At 34.7% G+C, this 21,600-nt stretch overlaps 1 protein-coding gene across 6 annotated transcripts in view; it reads right to left on the reverse strand.

The window, feature by feature from the left end:
- NBEA (neurobeachin) overlaps positions 1-21,600 on the reverse strand; it is a 674,548-nt gene that overhangs the window by 366,245 nt on the left and 286,703 nt on the right. The gene's annotated exons all lie outside the window — the stretch shown is intronic.

Genomic DNA, 21,600 nt, shown 5'->3' on the forward strand with positions numbered 1-21,600 from the left:
GACTTCTGAGTTGCATGATGCTAATCGTATAAGCAAAAAAAGGGGGAAAGTCATCCAATTTAGTTTTTAAATAACTTTCTAATGATTTTAACTTTTAGAAGTGCCCAAATTGTGGCTTCCCAGGTCACTTGGCGGTAAAGAATTCACCTGCCAATGCAGAGGACATGGGTTCGATTCTTGAGTTGGGAAGATTCCCTGGAGAAGAAAATGGCAACCCATTCCAGTATTCTTGACTGAGAAATTGCATGAACAGAGGAGCCTGGTGGGTTACAGTCCATGGGGTCACAGAAACTTTGATATGATTTAGCCACTGAGCACCAGCACAAAACTTAATAAGGTCAAAAACTTATCAATTATCAAACTGAGAAATTAGTGTGGCTTTATAACTTAAAACTAAAAAATCAAAATTAAACAAAAAATTAATATTAAATTAATATTAAACATCCTTTGAAATACCAATAAGGGTCTGAATTTGTATTATTATTGCTATTAATATATGTCTATGTAGTATTACATACTATTTTAATTGGACACTTCAAGATTTGCCTATATGTTTCATGGAATTTAAAACTGTATAACTAGAAACAATGCATAATATTACCTTCAAGAAACAAAAATAAAATTAAGTTCATTTCCCTTTTTAAAATGTAATTAAACAATTACAGCTTATTTTTATATTTAGACTATAAATTTTAATTGAAAATTAAAAACACTATTTTCAAAATACTACACAGACAATGAAAGTTCATTCATTCAGTGATTTACTTTAGTTTACATAAATATTAAGCTAAGACAAATTTATGGCAGTCTTACTCTCTTTAAAAGAGGAACATAACTGAAGTCTGGAGGTATTAGGGCTAGCACACATTTTCTGTAAAGGCTCAGATAAAATATATTAGGGTTAGGGTATGGCGTCAGGTGACAATAATAAATTTCTGCTACAACTACTCAACTCTGCCACTGTATTGCAAAAGCAGCCACAGACAATACATAATCAAATGAGCTTGGCTGTCTTCCAATAAAACTATTTCCTCATTCCAAGGTTTGTTCATGTGAGAGAGAGAGACAGAGACAGAGAACACATACATATGCACACATACTTATATATATATCTTCAAATTTTTAAGCTATAGGGGAAAATATTTTAGATGTAGACATTTTATAATTTCAAAATCCAAAAAAGCTCTGGAAAAAATCTTTCTTGCACGATTGTCATAACCTTAATCATCAGCCATGGCACCCCACTCCAGTACTCTTGCCTGTAAAATCCCATGGACGGAGGAGCCTGGTAGGCTCTAGTTCATGGGGTCTTTAAGAGTTGGACATGACTAAGTGACTTCACTTTCACTTTTCACTTTCATGCACTGGAGAAGGCAATGGCAACCCACTCCAGTACTCTTGCCTGGAAAATCCCATGGATGGTGGAGCCTGGTAGGCTGCAGTCCATGGGGTATCAAAGAGTCAGACATGACTGAGCAACTTCACTTTCACTTTTCACTTTCATGCATTGGAGAAGGAAATGGCAACCCACTCCAGTGTTCTTGCTTGGAGAATCTCAGGGACGGGGGAGCCTGGTGGGCTGCCGTCTATGGGGTCACATAGAGTCAGACATGACTGAAGTGACTTAGCAGCAGTTACAAACTTTATTCTACTTAGTGTGATTAATAGTGTGACTATCCCTACATGTTGCTGTAGATATATTAATGTGCTTAAGTAACAAGTTAATCCAGGCTCCCCTAAAGATGCTATGAAATACATGTACAAGCACCTATTACTCTTCTTAAATTCTAAAATATCTGAATTACAGAATATATCAGGCTCTAAGCTATTAAAATATAAGAGATGTGAGTTTGTTTTTTAAGTCAGAAATCAGTGGTACTTTCACATGAAATATTTTCAATGATTCATAAAGAAATTAATATTAATTTTAATTGCCATCTCAAAGTAATTTGATATTGCATCTTTTCCCATGAAAATTCTGTATGTTCAGGACTAAAAATCTGTTTCCATATGAGAATAGTTGGCTAAGTGCTTTTAAATTATAAATTTAGAATGTTTAGATTGCTCAGAGACAAGACTAACTGTAATTGTAGCTACATAATCCCCTGTCATTTTGACTGACTTATTGAAATAAACTCTAAATTGTTTTTCATTTGTTTATTTTTGGTTTTGGTCATTGTATTTACACAGCCTAGGAATCTTATTGACTGTGAATATGTTTTCTTTAATATCGTTTTGCTCCTGCTAAGAATTTTTGCATAGTGATAAAGTTGAAGTTCCTAATATTCTTTCACAGATAACTCTTCCGTGGAATGATAGGTTACAATAAAAAAAAAAAAATGAACCTACATAGATATTTCCTCCTGCTTGCTGAAGAGAATATTCGTATGGTACTATTATTAACACCTATAAAATATGAAACACTGATGTGAATTTACTCTTTTTTACTTATGCTTTAGAAACCATGTTTGTGCTAGCCTATCAAAAGTGCTGCATCAAGGGAAATATCTTGGAAAATTCTTGGTATTCAGTGTCACTTTTTGTCTCCACCTGACTTTCACTTCTCTTTGTACATCCCACAGAAATACTATTTTACATTTACACATGCTAAACAATAGATTATAATTTCCAAATCACTTGGGATCAAGTTTTGAGTTGGCTGTCTCTTGAGATATTCTCATTTAAACTACTTATTTTAGGAACTATAAGTAAGCCACAGAGATGACGGTATCTTTGACCTCAAGGAATGAAATCCCAGTTACAAAAATAAGGCACATAAATATATGTATATATAGGTGTCCACAGAGAATATTATACAAAAAAAATAATACAGTACTATGCCTCCAAATAACTTAAAACAACTATTATTTTAAATAGAGGTCTTCATTAAATACTGTTACCTACAGTATTAGACTCAAGTTTTCACTACAGAAGTAATTGACCTGAGTGTCTTGCCCTTTTCTTTAACTTCCTGATTTAATCACAACAGCAATGAATAAGGGTGAAATAAGGGAAATAAGAGACATTTTCACTATCATAAATCATCTGGATCCTGCAATTCTCTTTGGGTTAAATTTAATTATAGAACCAATTGTTATTCCTGTATCACTCCTCTGCAACAACGTTCTTCTCTTCTCCCTGTGCTCCTTCAAATTCCAAAAGCCTCAATTAAATTTTAAAACTACTAAACTACGTCTGCTTCAAATTTTGACATTACCTTAGAGACTCAGATCCTGAATAATTATTAAGAATAATACATATATATTTAACCATGTAATTCATTTCAAGAAATATTAATAATCAAGAGAAAAAAGCAAGACATTTATACAATTAAATCACATGAATAGAGTTGAATAAAAATAGCTATACCAATAGCTAGTTATGAAAAATGAAACAATAATTTATATTCTATAAAATGTGGGCTCCTCCTTTTAAACACAGTATGTATAAGTGAATAATTTCTATATTGACAGTTCCAAACTATCCAAATTCTGACTTTCATTTATCTATATTCTTAAATAAATATATTTAATAATTTTAAGTTCTCAAGTTTAAATAAATTTAAGTTTAAAATTGCTTTTTAATAAAATACACCTTTAAGTTCTTTATTTTTGTATTCAGAAGAACACTGGCTCATTTTCTTTTAAATATTTATGTAATACACAATGGAAATACTATGAATTCCTTTTCTTAACAATGGATTCAAAAAGTCAAAGATAAAAACAAGAAACATAATTAGTAAAAGAAAATTATTTGATAAATATAATAGTTAAGGCATAAACAAGGAAAGAGAGGGTATAGTTTAAGGTAGGCTCAAGTAGAGGTCAGTCAGATGAAACTTACATATTTTCAAGAGTACATTAACTCTATCCAATTATAGGCTTAAACTGTCGAAGCGCTCTTGAGAAAACAAGCTAGAACTTCAGAAAACTCATTTGTGCTCAAAGCAATAAATTCTCAAATTTGACCCAAGCAGAATCTTCTTTACTAAATCCTCCATTTCAAACAAAATATCAAATAGAGATGAGTAATCAGTCCAATTTTATTCATTCTTAAGAATAAAATAAAGCTTTTGTAACATGGAAGAACTTGAAAATTCCTTCAATTTTAAAATTCAATGTTTTTTTTTTTTAAGATACTGCCAAAAGTCATAGAAGTTATTCTAAGTATATATTCTGCCTAAGTAATAATTTAGAGAGATTATATGCCAAAAATTATATAATCAAAAAAGGATAGATCACTAAATTAACAAGATTATTTTACCCATACCAGAAAACTCTATATTCAACTCATGTGTGCATGCTAAGTCACTTCAGTCGTGTCCAACTCTTTGCGACCCTATGGAATGTAGCCCTCCAGGCTCCTCGGCCAGTGGAGACTCTCCAGGCAAGAATACCGGAGTGGGTTGTTCTGCCCTCCTCCAGGGGATCTTCCAGGTCCAGGGATTGAACCAGAGTCTCCTATGTCTCCTGCACTGGCAGGCAGTTCTTTACCACTAGTGCCACCTGGGAAGCCTATCCAATTCATACCTATCCGCAACTCAGAGTCAAATTATATACTTCTGTAAGTACCAGAATACAATCTGATAATAATAGAGAAGTCAGGGTGTGAAATGCTCTGTCATTAAAATAAATAACAATTCAACATAAAATATTACACCCATTTATTAAAGTAAATGGTGTTTTTATTTCTTCTAATTTTTGCCATAATAGAACTATTACAAATAACAGCTGCTTTTTGAAATTGTATGAATTGGGAAATCTATGAAGTGAGATATAATAAATGGTAATAAAAAATATCTGACAAAAAAGAGCTAGTCATTCCCAAGAATTAAAGACATTTCATGATTCAGTTGTAAAAACAACATTGTATACTTACTATATGCAGGGCACAGATATGAAACAGATACGTTCCATGTGCTAGAGAATCCTGCATTCTAATGGAGGACACAGCAGACAAACTCATCAGTTCAACATGAAGAGAACCGTTATCTCAGAACTATTATGGGATGTTGACTTGGTAAACAAGATAAATGATGTCATTAAAGTAATTCTTACTGTGATATAGGAAAAGGGTGAAATTGAATAAGAGGAAATATTTAACCTAAACCTGCTCCAGTATTCCTGCCCAGAGAATACCATGGACAGAGGACCCTGGCCCACTACAGTCCATGGTGTCACAAATGCTCAGACACAACTGAGCAACTAGTATACACAGACACGCACACACAGTGTGCAGTTATTAACTTTTTTGGAAAAACTGACTTAGAGATAACTCTAAGATAAAAAATCACCAATAGTTCGACTTGTAAAACAGAATTTATTTAATCTGATATATAAAAACACCCATTAACAGAGTATCAAACCTCAAGATTTCTCCATGTATCAAAACAAATACATTAATAGAAAGCAGAACTAAAGTGAGAATACTTGCTAGATTATATGTTGCAAAGTACAGCTACTGAAATAATCTGTATAACTTTTTTACATAATCAGTTTTCAAGTTTAAATAATATCCTTGATTAGAAGATTATCTTCGGTTGGGCTTAGTGTAATTGGAATAACCCTATTGAGGACAGAGAGAACAACATTTTAGCCGTAGATAATAACATGTGTATCATGAATCACAGGTCATATTTCTGTATAGAGGAGGAGAAAATAATCCTCCAGCAGTTAAAACTGGTATAACAAGTCTAAATTGTAGCTTTCATGGATTCTATTATGCACAATAAAGTTTATATTTGCTTTATATGCAATAAAATAAATTCTGGATGGATAGATAGATAGATTTAAAGGATTGATTCTACATGGAAAGGCAATGTATATTCAAAAGGAAGTAAACAAGTTACCCAGGAAAATAAACTTCAAAGGAACATAAGGGGGAAAACGCTTAGACCTCTGGTAAAAGTCCACAAAGGTAACTATTTTACTGGCTTAAGCAGAGCTGAAACAGAAAAATATTTTCACACAATCAAAATCTCACCATGTATAAAAATTATACAATTTTGGTTTTCATTATTATACAATATAAAAATTAAAGATGACATCAATATTCCACTGATCTTTGCAATAATGGGACAAAAAATAGTTTATAGTACTACAATTTCTGAGGGATGTAATGAAATAAAGTCTGTTTGTAAGAAAAATAGGATGGTACAATGTGAGTTCTAAAAAACAGTTACAAGAAACCAAAGATTCTCACTTGGCAGATGGGAAGATTTCTGGGGAAAGAGTTACTGCAGAAAGGGCTTATTTCTCTTGTGATCCAGGGCCCACCTAAATCGAGGCAACTCTACATAAATGAAGGTCATCTGTAATGTGGAAACTGTGTTTTGATACCTGAGAAGGACAGACTGGAGACTGATGGTCAGGGGTGACATGCCCTGGGGCTGACCTCAATCTCTGAAACTAGAGACACTGAACAACATATCTGGACAGCAGAGATCATGGACCAAGAAAAAATTTGCCCGTGTACATTCTCTTTAGTTGTAGTGATGTTTAAAATACGATGTAGGTAGATGTTTTAAATTATTTGAATATTAGTAAGAACTAATTGGTTTGTTAATATTATAACTTTTCCTGAGCTCTCAGAACTAGGCAATTTTATTAGCATTATAGAATTCTTTAATCTGGATCTAGTTTTTAATTAACTCAAAGAAGATCTAAATTGAAAATCTCAAGACATGGCTTTAGAATACAAACTAAACAGCTGCATACTCTTGAGCTAAGATATCTGCCTTTACTGATACTAAAGTTCTTTACTGGTAAACAACAGATTAGTGATTTTGAAACTTTTTGTTTTTTACTACAATAATTCTTCAGCACTCAGCTTTCTTTATGGTCCAACTCTCACATTCGTATGTGATTACTGGAAAAACCACAGCTTTGACTATACAGATCTCTGTTAGCATTTCATGTCTTTGCTTCTTAATATGCTGTCTAGGTCTGTCCTAGCTTTTCTTCCAAGGAGCAAGAGTCTTTTAATTTTATGGCTGCAGTCACCATCTGCAGTGATTTGGGTGGTGGTGGTGGTGGTGCAGTCACTAAGTCATTTCTGACTCTTGCGATCCCATGGACTGTAGCCTGCCAGGCTCCTCTGTCCATGGAATTTTCTAGGCAAGAATACTGGAGTGGGTTGACATTTCCTTTTCCAGGGGATCTTCCCAAACCAGGAATCGAACCCGGGTCTCCTGCATTGCAGTTAGATTATTCACCCACTTAGCTATGAAGCCTAAGAAAATAAAATCTGTCACTGCTTCCAATTTTTCCCCTTCCATTTGCAATGAAGCAACAGGACTAGATACTATGATCTTAGTTTTGTGAATGTTGAGTTTTAAGTAAGCTTTTTCACTCTCTTCTTTCACCCTCATCAAGAGGTTCTTTATTTCCTCTTCACTTCCTACGTTTAGAGTGGTACCATCTGCATACCTAATGTTGTTGATATTTCTCCTGGTGATCTTGATTTATGCTTGTGATTCATCCAGCCCAGCATTTTACATGATGTACTCTGCATATGGGCTTCCCAGGTGGTGCTAGTGGTAAAGAACCCGTCTGCCAATGCAAGAGTGTTAAGAGACGTGGGTTCGACCCTTGGGTTGGGAAGATCCCCTGGAAGAAGGCATGGCAACACAATCCAGTATCTTGCCTGAAGAATCCCATGGACAGAGGAGCCAGGCAGGTCATGGTCCATAGGATCACACAGAGTTGGATATGACTGAAGTGACTTACCAGGCATGCACACTCTGCCTATAAGTTAAATAAACACGGTCACAATGTACAGCCTTTCCCAATTTTGAACCAGTCAGTTGTTCCATGTAAGGTTCTAACTGTTGATTCTTGATTCACACATAAGTTTCTCAGGAGACAGGTAAGGTGGTCTGGTATTCCCATCTCTTTAAGAAATTTAAATTTTGTTGTGATGCACATAGTCAAAGGCTTTCGCACAGTCAATGAAGTAGAAGTAGGTGTTTTTCTGGAACTCCCTTGCTTTTTCTCTGATTCAAAGAATGTTGGCAATTTGATCTCTGGTTTCTTTGCATTTTCTAAAACCAGCTTGTACATCTGAAGTTCTCAGTTCACATACTGCTGAAGCCTAGCTTGAAGGACTTTGAGCATAACCTCACTAGCACGTGAAATGAATCAGTCTTATCATGGCAAAGGGGCTTGCTTAACTCAATGAAGCTATGAGTCATGCTGTACAGGGCCACCCAAGACAAATTAGTAGCAGTGGAGAGTTCTGACAAAATATGGTCCACTGGAGGAGGGAATGACCAACCACTCTAATATTCTTACCACGAGATCCCCATGAACAGTATGAAAAGGCAAAAAGTTTATGATACAAGAATGTATCAAAGGAAACTATTAGCAAGGTGAAAAGACAGCCTTCAGAATGGGAGAAAATAATAGCAAATGAAGCAACCGACAAACAACTAACCTCAAAAATATACAAGCAACTCCTACAGCTCAACACCAGAAAAATAAACGACCCAATCAAAAAATGGGCCAAAGAACTAAATAGACATTTCTCCAAAAAAGACATACAGATGGCTAACAAACACATGAAAAGATGCTCAACATCACTCATTATCAGAGAAATGCAAATCAAAACCACTATGAGGTACCATTTCACACCAGTCAGAATGGCTGCGATCCAAAAGTCTACAAATAATAAATGCTGGAGAGGGTGTGGAGAAAAGGGAACCCTCTTACACTGTTGGTGGGAATGCAAACTAGTACAGCCACTATGGAGAACAGTGTGGAGATTCCTTAAAAAACTGGAAATAGAACTGCCTTATGATCCAGCAACCCCACTGCTGGGCATACACACTGAGGAAACCAGAAGGGAAAGAGACACGTGTACCCCAATGTTCATCGCAGCACTGTTTATAATAGCCAAGACGTGGAAGCAACCTAGATGTCCATCAGCAGATGAATGGATAAGAAAGCTGTGGTACATATACACAATGGAGTATTACTCAGCCATTAAAAAGAATACATTTGAATCAGTTCTAATGAGGTGGATGAAACTGGAGCCTATTATACAGAGTGAAGTAAGCCAGAAGGAAAAACATAAATACAGTATACTAACGCATATATATGGAATTTAGAAAGATGGTAACAATAACCCGGTGTACGAGACAGCAAAAGAGACACTGATGTATAGAACAGTCTTATAGACTCTGTGGGAGAGGGAGAGGGTGGGAAGATGTGGGAGAATGGCAATGAAACATGTAAAATATCATGTAGGAAACGAGTTGCCAGTCCAGGTTCGATGCATGATGCTGGATGCTTGGGGCTGGTGCACTGGGACGGCCCAGAGGGATGGTATGGGGAGGGAGGAGGGAGGAGGGTTTGGGATGGGGAACACATGTATACCTGTGGCGGATTCACTTTGATATTTGGCAAAACTAATACAATTATGTAAAGTTTAAAAATAAAATAAAATTGGAAGAAAAAAAAAAAAAAAAAAGAATGTAGAAGGGTCAGCCAGGCAAATACAGGTAAATGGAAAGCATTCCATGATCATTACAAAAGAATTCAAATATGGAAAGACTTTTCTGAAGCCCTCACATTCTTTAAAAGTCAGAAATATATTGACTTAATTTCATTCCCTAGCTATAATGTATAAAACATATAATCACCATGGGAAAAATTAATTTATCTGATATATATATATATATATATATATCCATACACACACACACATACAAAGTATTACTGAAATGTATATAAGGTTTTATATTTGTTGGCTTTATAATTAACTGAAATTAAAGGATTATACAAATAATCAAATTATTTATATAAATAATTTATATAAGCATATATATTCATACTATATAAATAAATATAAATAAACAAATTAGCCTCTGTTTCATTACCTGGATCAACCCCTCTAGCAACTGGCATGCAGTATACTTATATATGGGAAATACACTAGTCCCATTGCCAGATGCTGCTGTTCCATAATTGACAATGATAGTCAATTGTTATTCTGTAGGAATTCTGTCCATAATTAACTGAATTTTACATCCTCCCTGATACCTTGGGCTATAGAAGCTAGTGAAAGCTCTCCATGAACCTATTAAAACAGAAGCAAAAAGTAATATTCTCAAGCTTTTAAGTAATAATATAATATCATAAACTTAAAAGAATATTTATATTTCATGATCCAAAACAATCAGAATTCAATTTTAAAAAAGAGGTGGATTTACCTTAGAGCAACTGAAGCATACAGAGAGCCATCAAGCTACTAAATAATCTCAGGATAAACACTGCAAACTAATTACATATTATAACTATATTATGTCCATAATAAGAAAATAAAGTGGCTGAAAAATATAACCACTGTAAGTGCTCAGCAGTATATTTCCTCTTTTAAATTTTCTAATTTACTTTTTCTTTCCCAATTATTTATTTCTTCAATGTGCATAAACATCAGAGAAAGGATGAAATGATAAAAGCCTGTAGTGATTTCAAGCTTAGTTTATGGAGGGTTCCATGTAGTTTACCATATATATAAACACTGTATCTAAATCAGAATGTAGGCAATTTTCACAATATAAAAACAAATTATTATTATGCCTCAGTAAAAACTACATGTGTAGCCTCCAAAAACAGACTTGTTATTAGATGTAACATGTTTCATGGAATATATAGACCATTTCTTCTCATTGTTTATTGATTTAGAGCATCCATATGTACTGATTTGCCAAGATCATCCAAGCTGATGCCTGCATGAGTGTAATTTTAAATATCCGCTTTTTCTCTTTTAAAAATGTTCTGTTTTGCATGAAAATTTGTATGAATAATTTTATTAGAACACAAGACAAAGCTATTTTCTTTTTAAATTATATTATTATGGAATATTGGAGAAGGCAATGGCACCCCACTCCAGTACTCTTGCCTGGAAAATCCCATGGTTGGAGGAGCCTGGTAGGCTGCAGTCCATGGGGTCACTAAGAGTCGGACATGACTGAGTGACTTCACTTTCACTTTTCTCTTTTCATGCACTGGAGAAGGAAATGGCAACCCACTCCAGTATTCTTGCCTGGAGAATCCCAGGGACAACGGAGCCTGGTGGGCTGCCGTCTATGGGGTCACACAGAGTCGGACACGACTGAAGCGACTTAGCATAGCATAGCATGGAATATATGATATAGGTAGCTACAATCTATTATTTCTTGAAACAAAAATACTTTCCAAACACCATATTAAGGTTATTGTTCCATAAACTGTGGCCCACCAGGCTTCTCTGTCCATGGAATTTTCCAGGCACGAATACTGGACTGGGTTGCCATTTCCTCCTCCAGGGGATCTTCCCAAGCCAAGGACTGAATCTCTCTTGAGTCTCCTGCACTGGCAGGCAGATTCTTTACCACTATGTTACTTGAGAAGCACCCCATATCAAGGAATATGATCCATTTCTTGTGTGTGTGTGCGCACGCACATACACACTCAGTCACATCCAACTCATTGTGACCCCATGGACTGTAGCCCGCCATGCTCTTCTGTCCTCCACTATCTCCTGCACTAAACATTTAGTTGTTACATATTAGTATTCTTTGACCTGCAACAGTTTGCAGCTTTCTTTTACGTTAAAACTTCCTGTTTTTCTCCCCCAAGATGTCCTTCTTCACATTAAAAAAAAAAAAAATTCCCTATGTTTAAATTCAAGCTATATTATTTGGCAAATAATACTCCATTTCAAGGTCTACTTCCCTGGTAGCTCAGACGGTAAAGCGTCTGCCTACAATGTGGGAGACCTGGGTTTGAGCCCTGGGTCGGGAAGATCCCCTAGAAAAGGAAATAGCAACCCACTCCAGTATTCATGGAAATACGGGAAAATCCCAAGGACTGAGGAGCCTGGGGGGCTACACTCCATGGGGTCCCAAAGAGCTGGACATGACTGAGCGACGTCTCTTTCCTTTCCCTTCCTTTCAAGGTCTACTCTTGATTTGTATGCTGCTTTCATATTTCTTATCTCTTTAGAAAAGATGCAATTCAATATGCTTTTACTCCTAATTTCTCTCCTGGGAGATTAGGAAATAATATTATCTCTGGCTGTATCCCTATAGTATACTACAAAATACTTTATGTAGTATCTTATACATACCACTACATTTGATATACTATATGTATCATATTCAGCAAGTCCTTTTGGTAAATAAAGTTTCTCTGAATTTTCATCAGTCCTTAACTTTATACTGCTGCGGCTGCTGCTAAGTTGCTTCAGTCGTGTCCAACTCTGTGCAACCCCATAGACGGCAGCCCACCAGGCTCCTCCATCCATGGGAATTTCCAGGCAAGAGTACTGGAGTGGGTTGTCATTGCCTTCTCTGAACTTTATACTAGGTTGTTGGAATACGGTTCCAGTTTAGCTAGCCAATGAGTATATGGTGAGAGTCATAAAAATTCTAGTGAATGAAAAAATAATACTAGTTTGAGGGCTTTAGTAAAACCATTCTCCTTGACAAATCATGTCTTTTTTAATCATCTTCATCAGCTAAAATGAGATTCCCATATTGCAATACAAAACTTAGCAGTTTGAAACTTTTTACTTATGATGAGAGTATAATTTCTCCTTTTAGAGGATATTATTTTCTTGTTAGAAGTTACCTATGATGGAAAAATATTTGTTAACATATATATTTCACATATATCCATATATTAACTATCTCTTGCACCCTCCTTTGTGTGTATCTAGTTTCCAACCCTGTTTCACAAATGTATTCACTGCTGTGCTGGCAATGAATTTCATTATCTCTAATTGTCTGTAAAAGTCTTCATTTTCCCTTCATTTTTGAAGAGTATTGTCGCTGGACAAAGAATTTCAGGTTGGAAGTCTATCAAAACTTAAAAGATGTTCCATTATTTTCTGATTTGCATAATTTCTGACTAAAAGTTGATGATAGTTTTATTTTGAAATCATGGTTTTTCCTGACAGTGATCTCAAAATTTTAACTACAGGTTAAAATTGACTGTTTTTACTTTGTGTGTAACTTTCTGTGAGATATAACATATATATTGATCCATGTATCACCATCATCCCAAAGAATCCCTTATAATATTCCTTTACAATAACACCCTTTCCTACCTATAAACCCTGGTCAACACTGATCTGTTTTGAGAATGTCCAAAAAATAAAAAGGAAACATAACATACAGAACCCCTGAGATGAGCATTTCTTTCACACAATAATGCCAATGAGATTCAACCAAGCAGTAAGGTTTACCAACAGTTTGTCCCTTTCTTCTGCTGTCTGAATCCACCACAGTCCTTTTAAAAATAAAAAACAAAAAACTCACTGAAAACCATTTTCTCCAGTTTTGGCTATTCCATGAATATTCATGTAAAGGTTTTTGCATGAAAGTAAGTTTTCATTTCCTAATGTCAAGGAATGGGATCACAGGGTCATATAACTGAATGTTTAACTCAGTAATACTCCCAAACTGTCTTCCTCAGTGACTGCCATCATGCAGTCTCAAAGCCATGGATAAGAGTGTCAGTTGTTTCAACTTCTCCCCAGCACTCGGAATTATCATTTTTCTTTTTTTACTTTAGTCATTCTTCTATATGTTTGTAGTGCTCAGCCAACCTGGTTTTAATTTGCATTTACTTTCTGATAAGATCGACCATCTTTTTATGAGCTTATTTCACAGCCTAATGTGATCTTTTCTCAAGTATCTGTTCAAGCCATTTTTAAATAAGTTGGTTTGCTTAATATTGATGACTACTTTTGAAATTTTCTCTTGAAACCTGGTTTTGAACAGTTTAATTATGTTGTTCCATGAATTTTTTTGTTTTTTCCTTTGTGTTCATCCTGACCAAGGTTAGTTGAATTTCTTGGATCTTAGGATTTGTAGTTTTCAAATTATTTGGCTGTTATTTAAAAAAAAAAAAATACACATACACCCATATCATCTTAACTTCCTTTTTCTTGGACTCCAATTTTATGTATGTTAAACTGCTTGATTTATCTCATAGGCTCCTATGGCTCTGTTCCCTATTTATTTAGTCCTTTTTTCCTACTTCAGTTTTTAAAGATACAATTCTATACTTCTAATTCAGTATTATTGTCTTAGTGTATAATAAGCCATTATATCCATCAAATGAATTTTCCAGGTTAGTTACACTGGGAGGGCAAGTCTATTTCCTATGATTCTATCATAAAAAAGTCAAGATCACACTAACTCTTTTAGAATTTTCCGTCAAAATATTACACTATTGCATCTTTCTTCCTGTCAATAGCTTATAAGTAAGTAAGTGTTAGTTGCTCAGTCCTGTCTGACTCTGCAGTCCCGCTGACTGTAGCCCGCCAGGCTCCTCTGTCTATGGAATTCTCCAGGCAAGAATACTGGAGTGGGTAGACAGTCCCTTCTCTGGGAGATATTCCAGACCCAGAGATCGAACCCAGGTCTCTTGCATTGCAGACAAACTCTTTACCTTCTAAGCCGCCAGGGAAGTCCTGCCAAAAGCTCTTATAGGACATTATACCAGGTGGTGATAGCGGTAAAGAGCCTGTCTGCCGATTTGGGAGCCATGAGACATGCGGGTGTAATACCTAGATTGGGAAGATCTCCGGGAGGAGAGCATGGTGACCCACTCCAGTATTCTTATAAGGAGAATCCCATGGACAGAGGACCCTGGGGAAAACAGTCCATAAGGTTACAAAGAGTTGGACAGGACTGTAATGACTTAGCATGCATATTCAACTTCGATTACTAGAGAAATGTTAATCTTGACTAAAGACTGTTATTTCATGATCTTCCCATTTTTGAAACTAGTACAGTGAAGCAAAACAGGATCTTATGCATTTAAAGTAAAATTCTTAAACATATACAGTATATACTATGTAACAGACACTCAAAGATATTCTAAGGTCATGTTCAGTTTAGTTCAGTTCAGTCACTCAGTCGTGTCCGACTCTTTGCAACCCCATGAATTGCAGCACGCCAGGCCTCCCTGTCTATCACCAACTTCCGGAGTTCACTCAGACTCACGTCCATCGAGTCAGTGATGCCATCCAGCCATCTCATCCTCTGTCATCCCCTTTTCCTCCTGCCCCCAATCCCTCCCAGCATCAGAGTCTTTTCCAATGAGTCAACTCTTCGCATGTGGTGGCCAAGTTAGATTATAATATATGAAGGCAATCTGGCTGTCAATGTTGAGTCAAGTGATACAGCTAATCCAACAGGCAACAAGGTGGAATCCTTGTTGATTCCTATTAAAAACTCTTTTTTGAAGATGTTATAAGTATGATAATCTGATTTTCTTTCAATTTATGTTTTTATCTAGATGCTCAGAGTGGTTTTGTTTTGTTTTCTCTAAACTTAGAATTTTACATTCTAGAATTTTACTAGAATGTATCTCAAGGTTGGTCATTTAGGTAATTTTCTCAGATATTCAGTGTGCCTTTTAAAATATATATTTTAAAACTTTTTTTAATGCTAAGAGTTTCTGTGAATTACTGATCCTATTATCTTTTATTTTTCTGTTCTTTGCTTTGTTTATCTATTTTGGAGACTCATATGAATGTTGAATATTCTACATTTGCCCCTTTCACTCTCATCTTTTCTCATCTCATTAAGTCACTATTTTTTTGATATTTATAGTTTCTCTTTTTACCTTATATATTTTTTTATAGGCTTATCTGGTGAACTTATTTACTTCTTTATTTCTTCTAATTTAATTTTAATTTCTAAAATTATGTTTCCCTTTATTTCTAGTTCTTTCTTAATTCCTATCAGTACATCTGTGGGTTTCTCTACATTCTGATATAAATTACTTCTTATCCTATATAATTTCCTAATGTTTATTAAAATTTTTCATCTTTTTTTTCCTGGTATTTAAGGCTTTGAGGCATTTTCTACTTCCTCTCATTTTTCTTTTCCTAAAATATGGTATTTTGTTCCTTTTTGTTACTATTTTTTGTGAAGTTGGGTTATCTGAACTTTTAGATCATTTTTAAATAGATTTTCTTTTCCTCTTCAGATTCTAGAGATCTCTCTTGTTTGTTTTTATGTAGTTTATTTTTATTTTTTTGTTTTGTTTTTCTTTTTTAATTTAATTTTGTTTTTTAACTTTACAATATTATATTGGTTTTGCCATATATCGAAATGAATCCGCCACAGGTATACATGTGTTCCCCATTCTGAACCCTCCTCCCTCCTCCCTCCTCATACCATCCCTCTGGGTCGTCCCAGTGCACCAGCCCCAAGCATCCAGTACCGTGCATTGAACCTGGACTGGTGACTCGTTTCATATATGATATTATACATATTTCAATGCCATGCTCCCAAATCAACCCACTCTCTCCCTCTCCCACAGAGTCCAAAAGACTGTTCTATACATCAGTGTCTCTTTTGCTGTCTCATATACAGAGTTATTGTTACCATCTTTCTAAATTCCATATATATGCGTTAGTATACTGTATTGGTGTTTTTCTTTCTGGCTTACTTCACTCCGTATAATAGGCTCCAGTTTCATCCACCTCATTAGAACTGATTCAAATGTGTAGTTTTGTTTTTTTTTTTTAATGAGTCTACTTTCTGAGATCTATTAGCTCTGTCTGTCTTCCCCGGTTTTATGTGGATGTTTTGTCTCTTTTGTTCTCTGTTGCTCAATTTGGATTCTATTCGTAGCAGTTTCTCCTCAATGTGGGACTTTGTCCTGGAAGAGAACTCTGCTTGGGTTAATTTTTCATGGTGTTTAGATGCTCTCACCCCTTCTAAACATACCAGGGAACCCCTGGATTCATCTCCCTGTTTTATCTGCTGTTTTCAAACTGGCCTTCTGGATTTTCCAGTCAGTAGCTGTACAACACCATATTCTTCAGATGTTCTCTTGCTTCCCACAATCCTATCCAATTCATCTGCTGATACCGTGTATATCTCCTAGTTATAGCTGGATTGTCCCCCCAGGCTACTTTAGGGTTCAGTAGGATACACCGTCACCTGGTTTTGATGTAAAGGTATACTTGTTGTTGTAGTTATTGTTTTACTATCCACTGTTCTGCTCATCGAGGAATTCAGGGATATTTAAAAACTAAGGCCCCATTGCCATCTACCATAATTTGTCATGTACTTTTTTTGTATTATTGCAATTTTAAAAGTGGATAACTACTGAAACTATTTTAATTTGTAAGTTCTGAATTAAACATACTCAAGTTTTTCTAATTATGTGGGCATATTGTTACTGTGAATAATTCAAAGGTGACGTAAGTTCTTTGAGTAGGCTCATTCCTTTCATAACATTTCAGTGATGTTCTTAATTTAAACTATAAATATTCTTATTATATAATTTTAATAACATTTATCAGTGTTACTAAAAGTATAGTAGATACTTTAGTGACATTTCCTGCACTGCTATTATCCCTTCCTAAGATGTTTCAACTTAAACGCTGCTTCTAAGGTGGGTTGTGTATTACGTCCACCCCAGTCTTAACTATAACAGGGATAGACACCTAACCCAAGGTTGAGCCATTCAGATTCTCTCATGATAGGAAGTGACTCTAGTCAGACGGTAAAAGAAGTTTATATTCAGGCACATTGACAGTCAAGTATGGGGTGCTATGCTGGGCCACATCCTGATGACTAAGAAAATGAAGTTAGTATGAGAAAGAAGTGAAAAATTTGAGTTGATAGAGACAAGCAAAGATAGGAGGATATAAAGCTGCCTTTAGAGGTAAAGGGAGTAGCCCTGGTTACTGACTCCCTGTTCCCCTTTCTAGGCTGCCTCAAGTCTATCTGTATTTCATTTCCTGTTTCTGGATGCTTATGAGACTAACTGCTGTATCCCCATCATAATTAAATTATATGTAATGATCTTGTGAGTTCTCAACCAAATATAAATAATGCTCACAGAATGTAACAGTGATATTCAGAGCCACTCTGTGCTGTTGTGGAATAAGACAGAGTAAAGAGCACTAGGCTAACACACACAAACACACACACATGCCCACACTGAAACATCTTCTCTTCTAATTAACTTGGGTGATTACTGCTTCTTTATTACTATGGCAACTCTAGACTCATGGTAGTTCTAAGACCTCCTGAATAAAAATTACAAAGATCTAATATCAGCACTCAAACTACAACTGGACTTTCTTCCTTAAATCTTAACTCAAGATTAAGCTTACACTTATAGGCTGCTCTCAACTCTTTAAGAAAAGGCTCATGGTTCCTCTGAAGTGAATCCTCCATTGCTCCTTAAGATAAATAAAACAATTTTGGATCAAAGGTTGTTCTGTCATCTTGGGCTGGTATATTTTGATACTTGCATACATACCTACCCTAACTTTTGCATATTAGTTTGAAAATTGAAAGGCTATTATTTTTCTTAGAAAAAGTTCACCAAGCTCCTAAAAGTTCATACTAAAAAATCCTTAATTATTGCCAGGAGAAACACACACAAACACACACACACATCAAAAGCTATGCAAAAACAGCAAATGTTAAAAAATGAACTTAAAAGATGTGAACAACGCTGATTACTCTAGAAACATACAATAATAAATTTAACACAGTTCAGCTAATAAAAGTGATAGACAAATTAAGAAAATAAAAGGATATTATTTTGACATGTGTTTTAAAGGACATAGACAATATAATCTACTGATAATTATTCTGTGAGAAAAACTTAAATGGAATACATGTGAATTAAGAAAAACTGAATATAAAACAACAAAAAAAGATGCAATTCAAATATATTTTATGATTATTTGAAATTAGGAGTAATTGCTTTCTCTTTTCATAAGACGCTAAAATATCCTCAGTTACCTAAATCCAGTTTTGTTCCTACCATGTACACATGATGAGATCAAAAGCATTGAGATTTATTCATTAGAAGGATTATTTTTGAACAGAAATATTCAACAGCTACAAGTAAGATATTCTTATCATGTAACTCTTCTGCTCTTCAGGATAGTTTGACAGTTTTTCTCCTCAGAGGAGAGAAATAATGTACCAAACTATGGAAAGAGGGGAAATGGAGCAGAGGGAAAAAGAAAGAATGATCAAGAATACATGTTCAAGAATGAGAACATGACAGGATACATAACATCCATAGGCTGGGGTAGAGAGCAAGAACAGACTTTGTGTACATAGAGAAGCCATCTCATGGGTGTGGATGATTGATCAATATTGGGAATTCTCACCACAGAACACAAATTTTATCTATCTCCCCTTATTTTATTTTCAAAACTTACCTCTATTAAACATTATCAGTAACAAAAATAATGTTCTATTCAAGTACAAGAGAAAAAGATACTCAATATTATGTACAAGAATCTAGGCTAGGCAATGTTAATAAAACCAATAAAATACTTCCTATTTACAAATGAAGATAATTTTATTAATACTATATAAATAAAACAGCAGAGAAGAATAGACGAGAAGGCATCAATTTGGCATAAGGAATCTGAAGCAGGACTCAATGGATGAGAATAATTTTGAGGAAATAAAACCATAAAATGATCCAGTGCAGAAGAAAGAGTTATACAAAAACAAAGAGATGGGACATGTGTGACTCACTGAATGTTAAAGGAATGTCTTCTATAGCAAAAGGACAGAGACTAGTTGAGTCTGAAAAGGAAGGTTATGACTAAATTGTGAGGGATACCAAATGTTGTTCTGGAGTACAGCAGAGAATTCTAGATTTTTTTGATTGTTCAGCCTAGCAGAAATTTGGAGGACTGTACCTTAACATGGTCAACTTGCTATTTTGTCAAGGAATGGCATTTACAAAACAAAACTCAAAACCGAATAATCTCCCATTTGCTATCATCATTTTATTAAGAAAAATAATTTTAACGAAAAAGGAACATTAAATCAACATAGTTTTAAAAATTGGATATATTAAAATTTATTGGATGTAGAAAAGTGAAGAAATAAAATTATATTCTGCTAAGTAAACACAAAGTGAACTTTGAATATATAACTTGTTCTAATGCTTCATTTTTAGCATAGTTACCTTTTTAAAAAATGCAATAGGAATATTCCTAATGCTCGTTCAACTCAATTCAGAGTTTTTGAGGTAAACTTAGGGAAGCCCATGAAAAAAACCTCGTAATTACCAGAGTATTTCTCCATCTTCTCTGCAGTGCTGGGAAGAAATAAGAAACAGACCAGATGTCTGACCATAGAAAATTCTGGAAAAGGGGGCTGGCTACATATGGGGGGTTCTGACTGACCAATGTAGAGCAGTTAAAGGTCATCTGATAGTAATTCCTTAGAACTTAAAATTGTCACAAATTATCATTTAGAAACCAATAATGTAAGCCTCATAACTTCAAATAATTCATTCCTTCTTTGCTTTGGCTACTGAAAAACAGTGCTGAATTTGTGTCCTAATTTTAGTAACAGTATAGGATCCATCACTAACATTACTACATTACTAACTTTATTCCATGTTTTGTTTAGCATGTCTTTGTTCACTATTTATGATTTTCTTTGGTAAATTTGTAATCATTTCTGGAAAATATATACATAGGAAAAAATATTTGGGTAACAAGGAAACATTTGAGATTTATTTTTCAATAATGCTTACTGAATTTTTTTCTTATTATAATTATAACACGTGTTATAGGGTCACTGCACTAACCATTCTTTTGACCTAGGACACTCTTCTAGTAAACTGCATGGCTTATCTCCTTTAAGTCTTTGCTGAGATGTAACTTTTTCAATTGAATAATTTAAAATTAATCATCCTTCTTTAAAACTGCAACCTAATCCTGAGTACTCTTGCCTGGAAAATCCCATGGACGGAGGAGCCTCGTAGGCTGCAGTCCATGAGGTCGCTAAGAGTTGGACACGACTGAGCAACTTCACTTCACTTCACTTTAATCCTGACACTGCTATAATCCCAATTCCCTATGATGTATTAGTACTTATCATTTTACACAGCACTGGTACCACCTTCTAATGTGCTATCTCATTTAATTATTTAGTTTGTTTAGTGTTTATTTGTATTTTCTCTTTGATAGAATATAAGGTCCACAAGGCTCTTTGTTATTTACTAATATATTCCAAGTATCTAATAGCACTTGGTCTAGAGCAAGAAGACAACCATATGACTCTATTTTAAGAGCTTTATATGCATTATTTAAAATTTAATTCACACAAGTTCTCTATGTGGGAGTACTACATTGATTACATCTTACAGAAAGAATCTAAGCAACAAAACGGATTAAGTAACTCACAAAGGTCATATAGCTAAGAAAGTAGTGAAACAAGGATTTAAATTCAGGTTATTAACTATTATTGTCTCCACTAATAAGAGACAGATTGTGCAAAAGCAATTAAGACAATAATAGAACAGGTACAGAAAAATATCTACAGTAAATAGGAAGTGAAAAGCAAATATATATATATATATATATATGCAAACATATATGAAATTTGCTTATTATAAGTCTGATAAATCCAAGGAATAGCATCTAAAACCATCATTTACTTATAAGATATCAACTAGATATTGATTACCCCTTTCTGAAGCTCATGAATATTTATAAGTCAAAACTTCTTTTTAAAGAAATAAGGCTTAAGACAACCATATTTTTCAAATCTCCTAATACAGGTGCATGTATTAAATCTTCCCAATAGTT

This window comes from Bos indicus, chromosome 12, assembly GCF_029378745.1.
Source record: "Bos indicus isolate NIAB-ARS_2022 breed Sahiwal x Tharparkar chromosome 12, NIAB-ARS_B.indTharparkar_mat_pri_1.0, whole genome shotgun sequence".
Taxonomy (NCBI): domain Eukaryota; kingdom Metazoa; phylum Chordata; class Mammalia; order Artiodactyla; family Bovidae; genus Bos; species Bos indicus.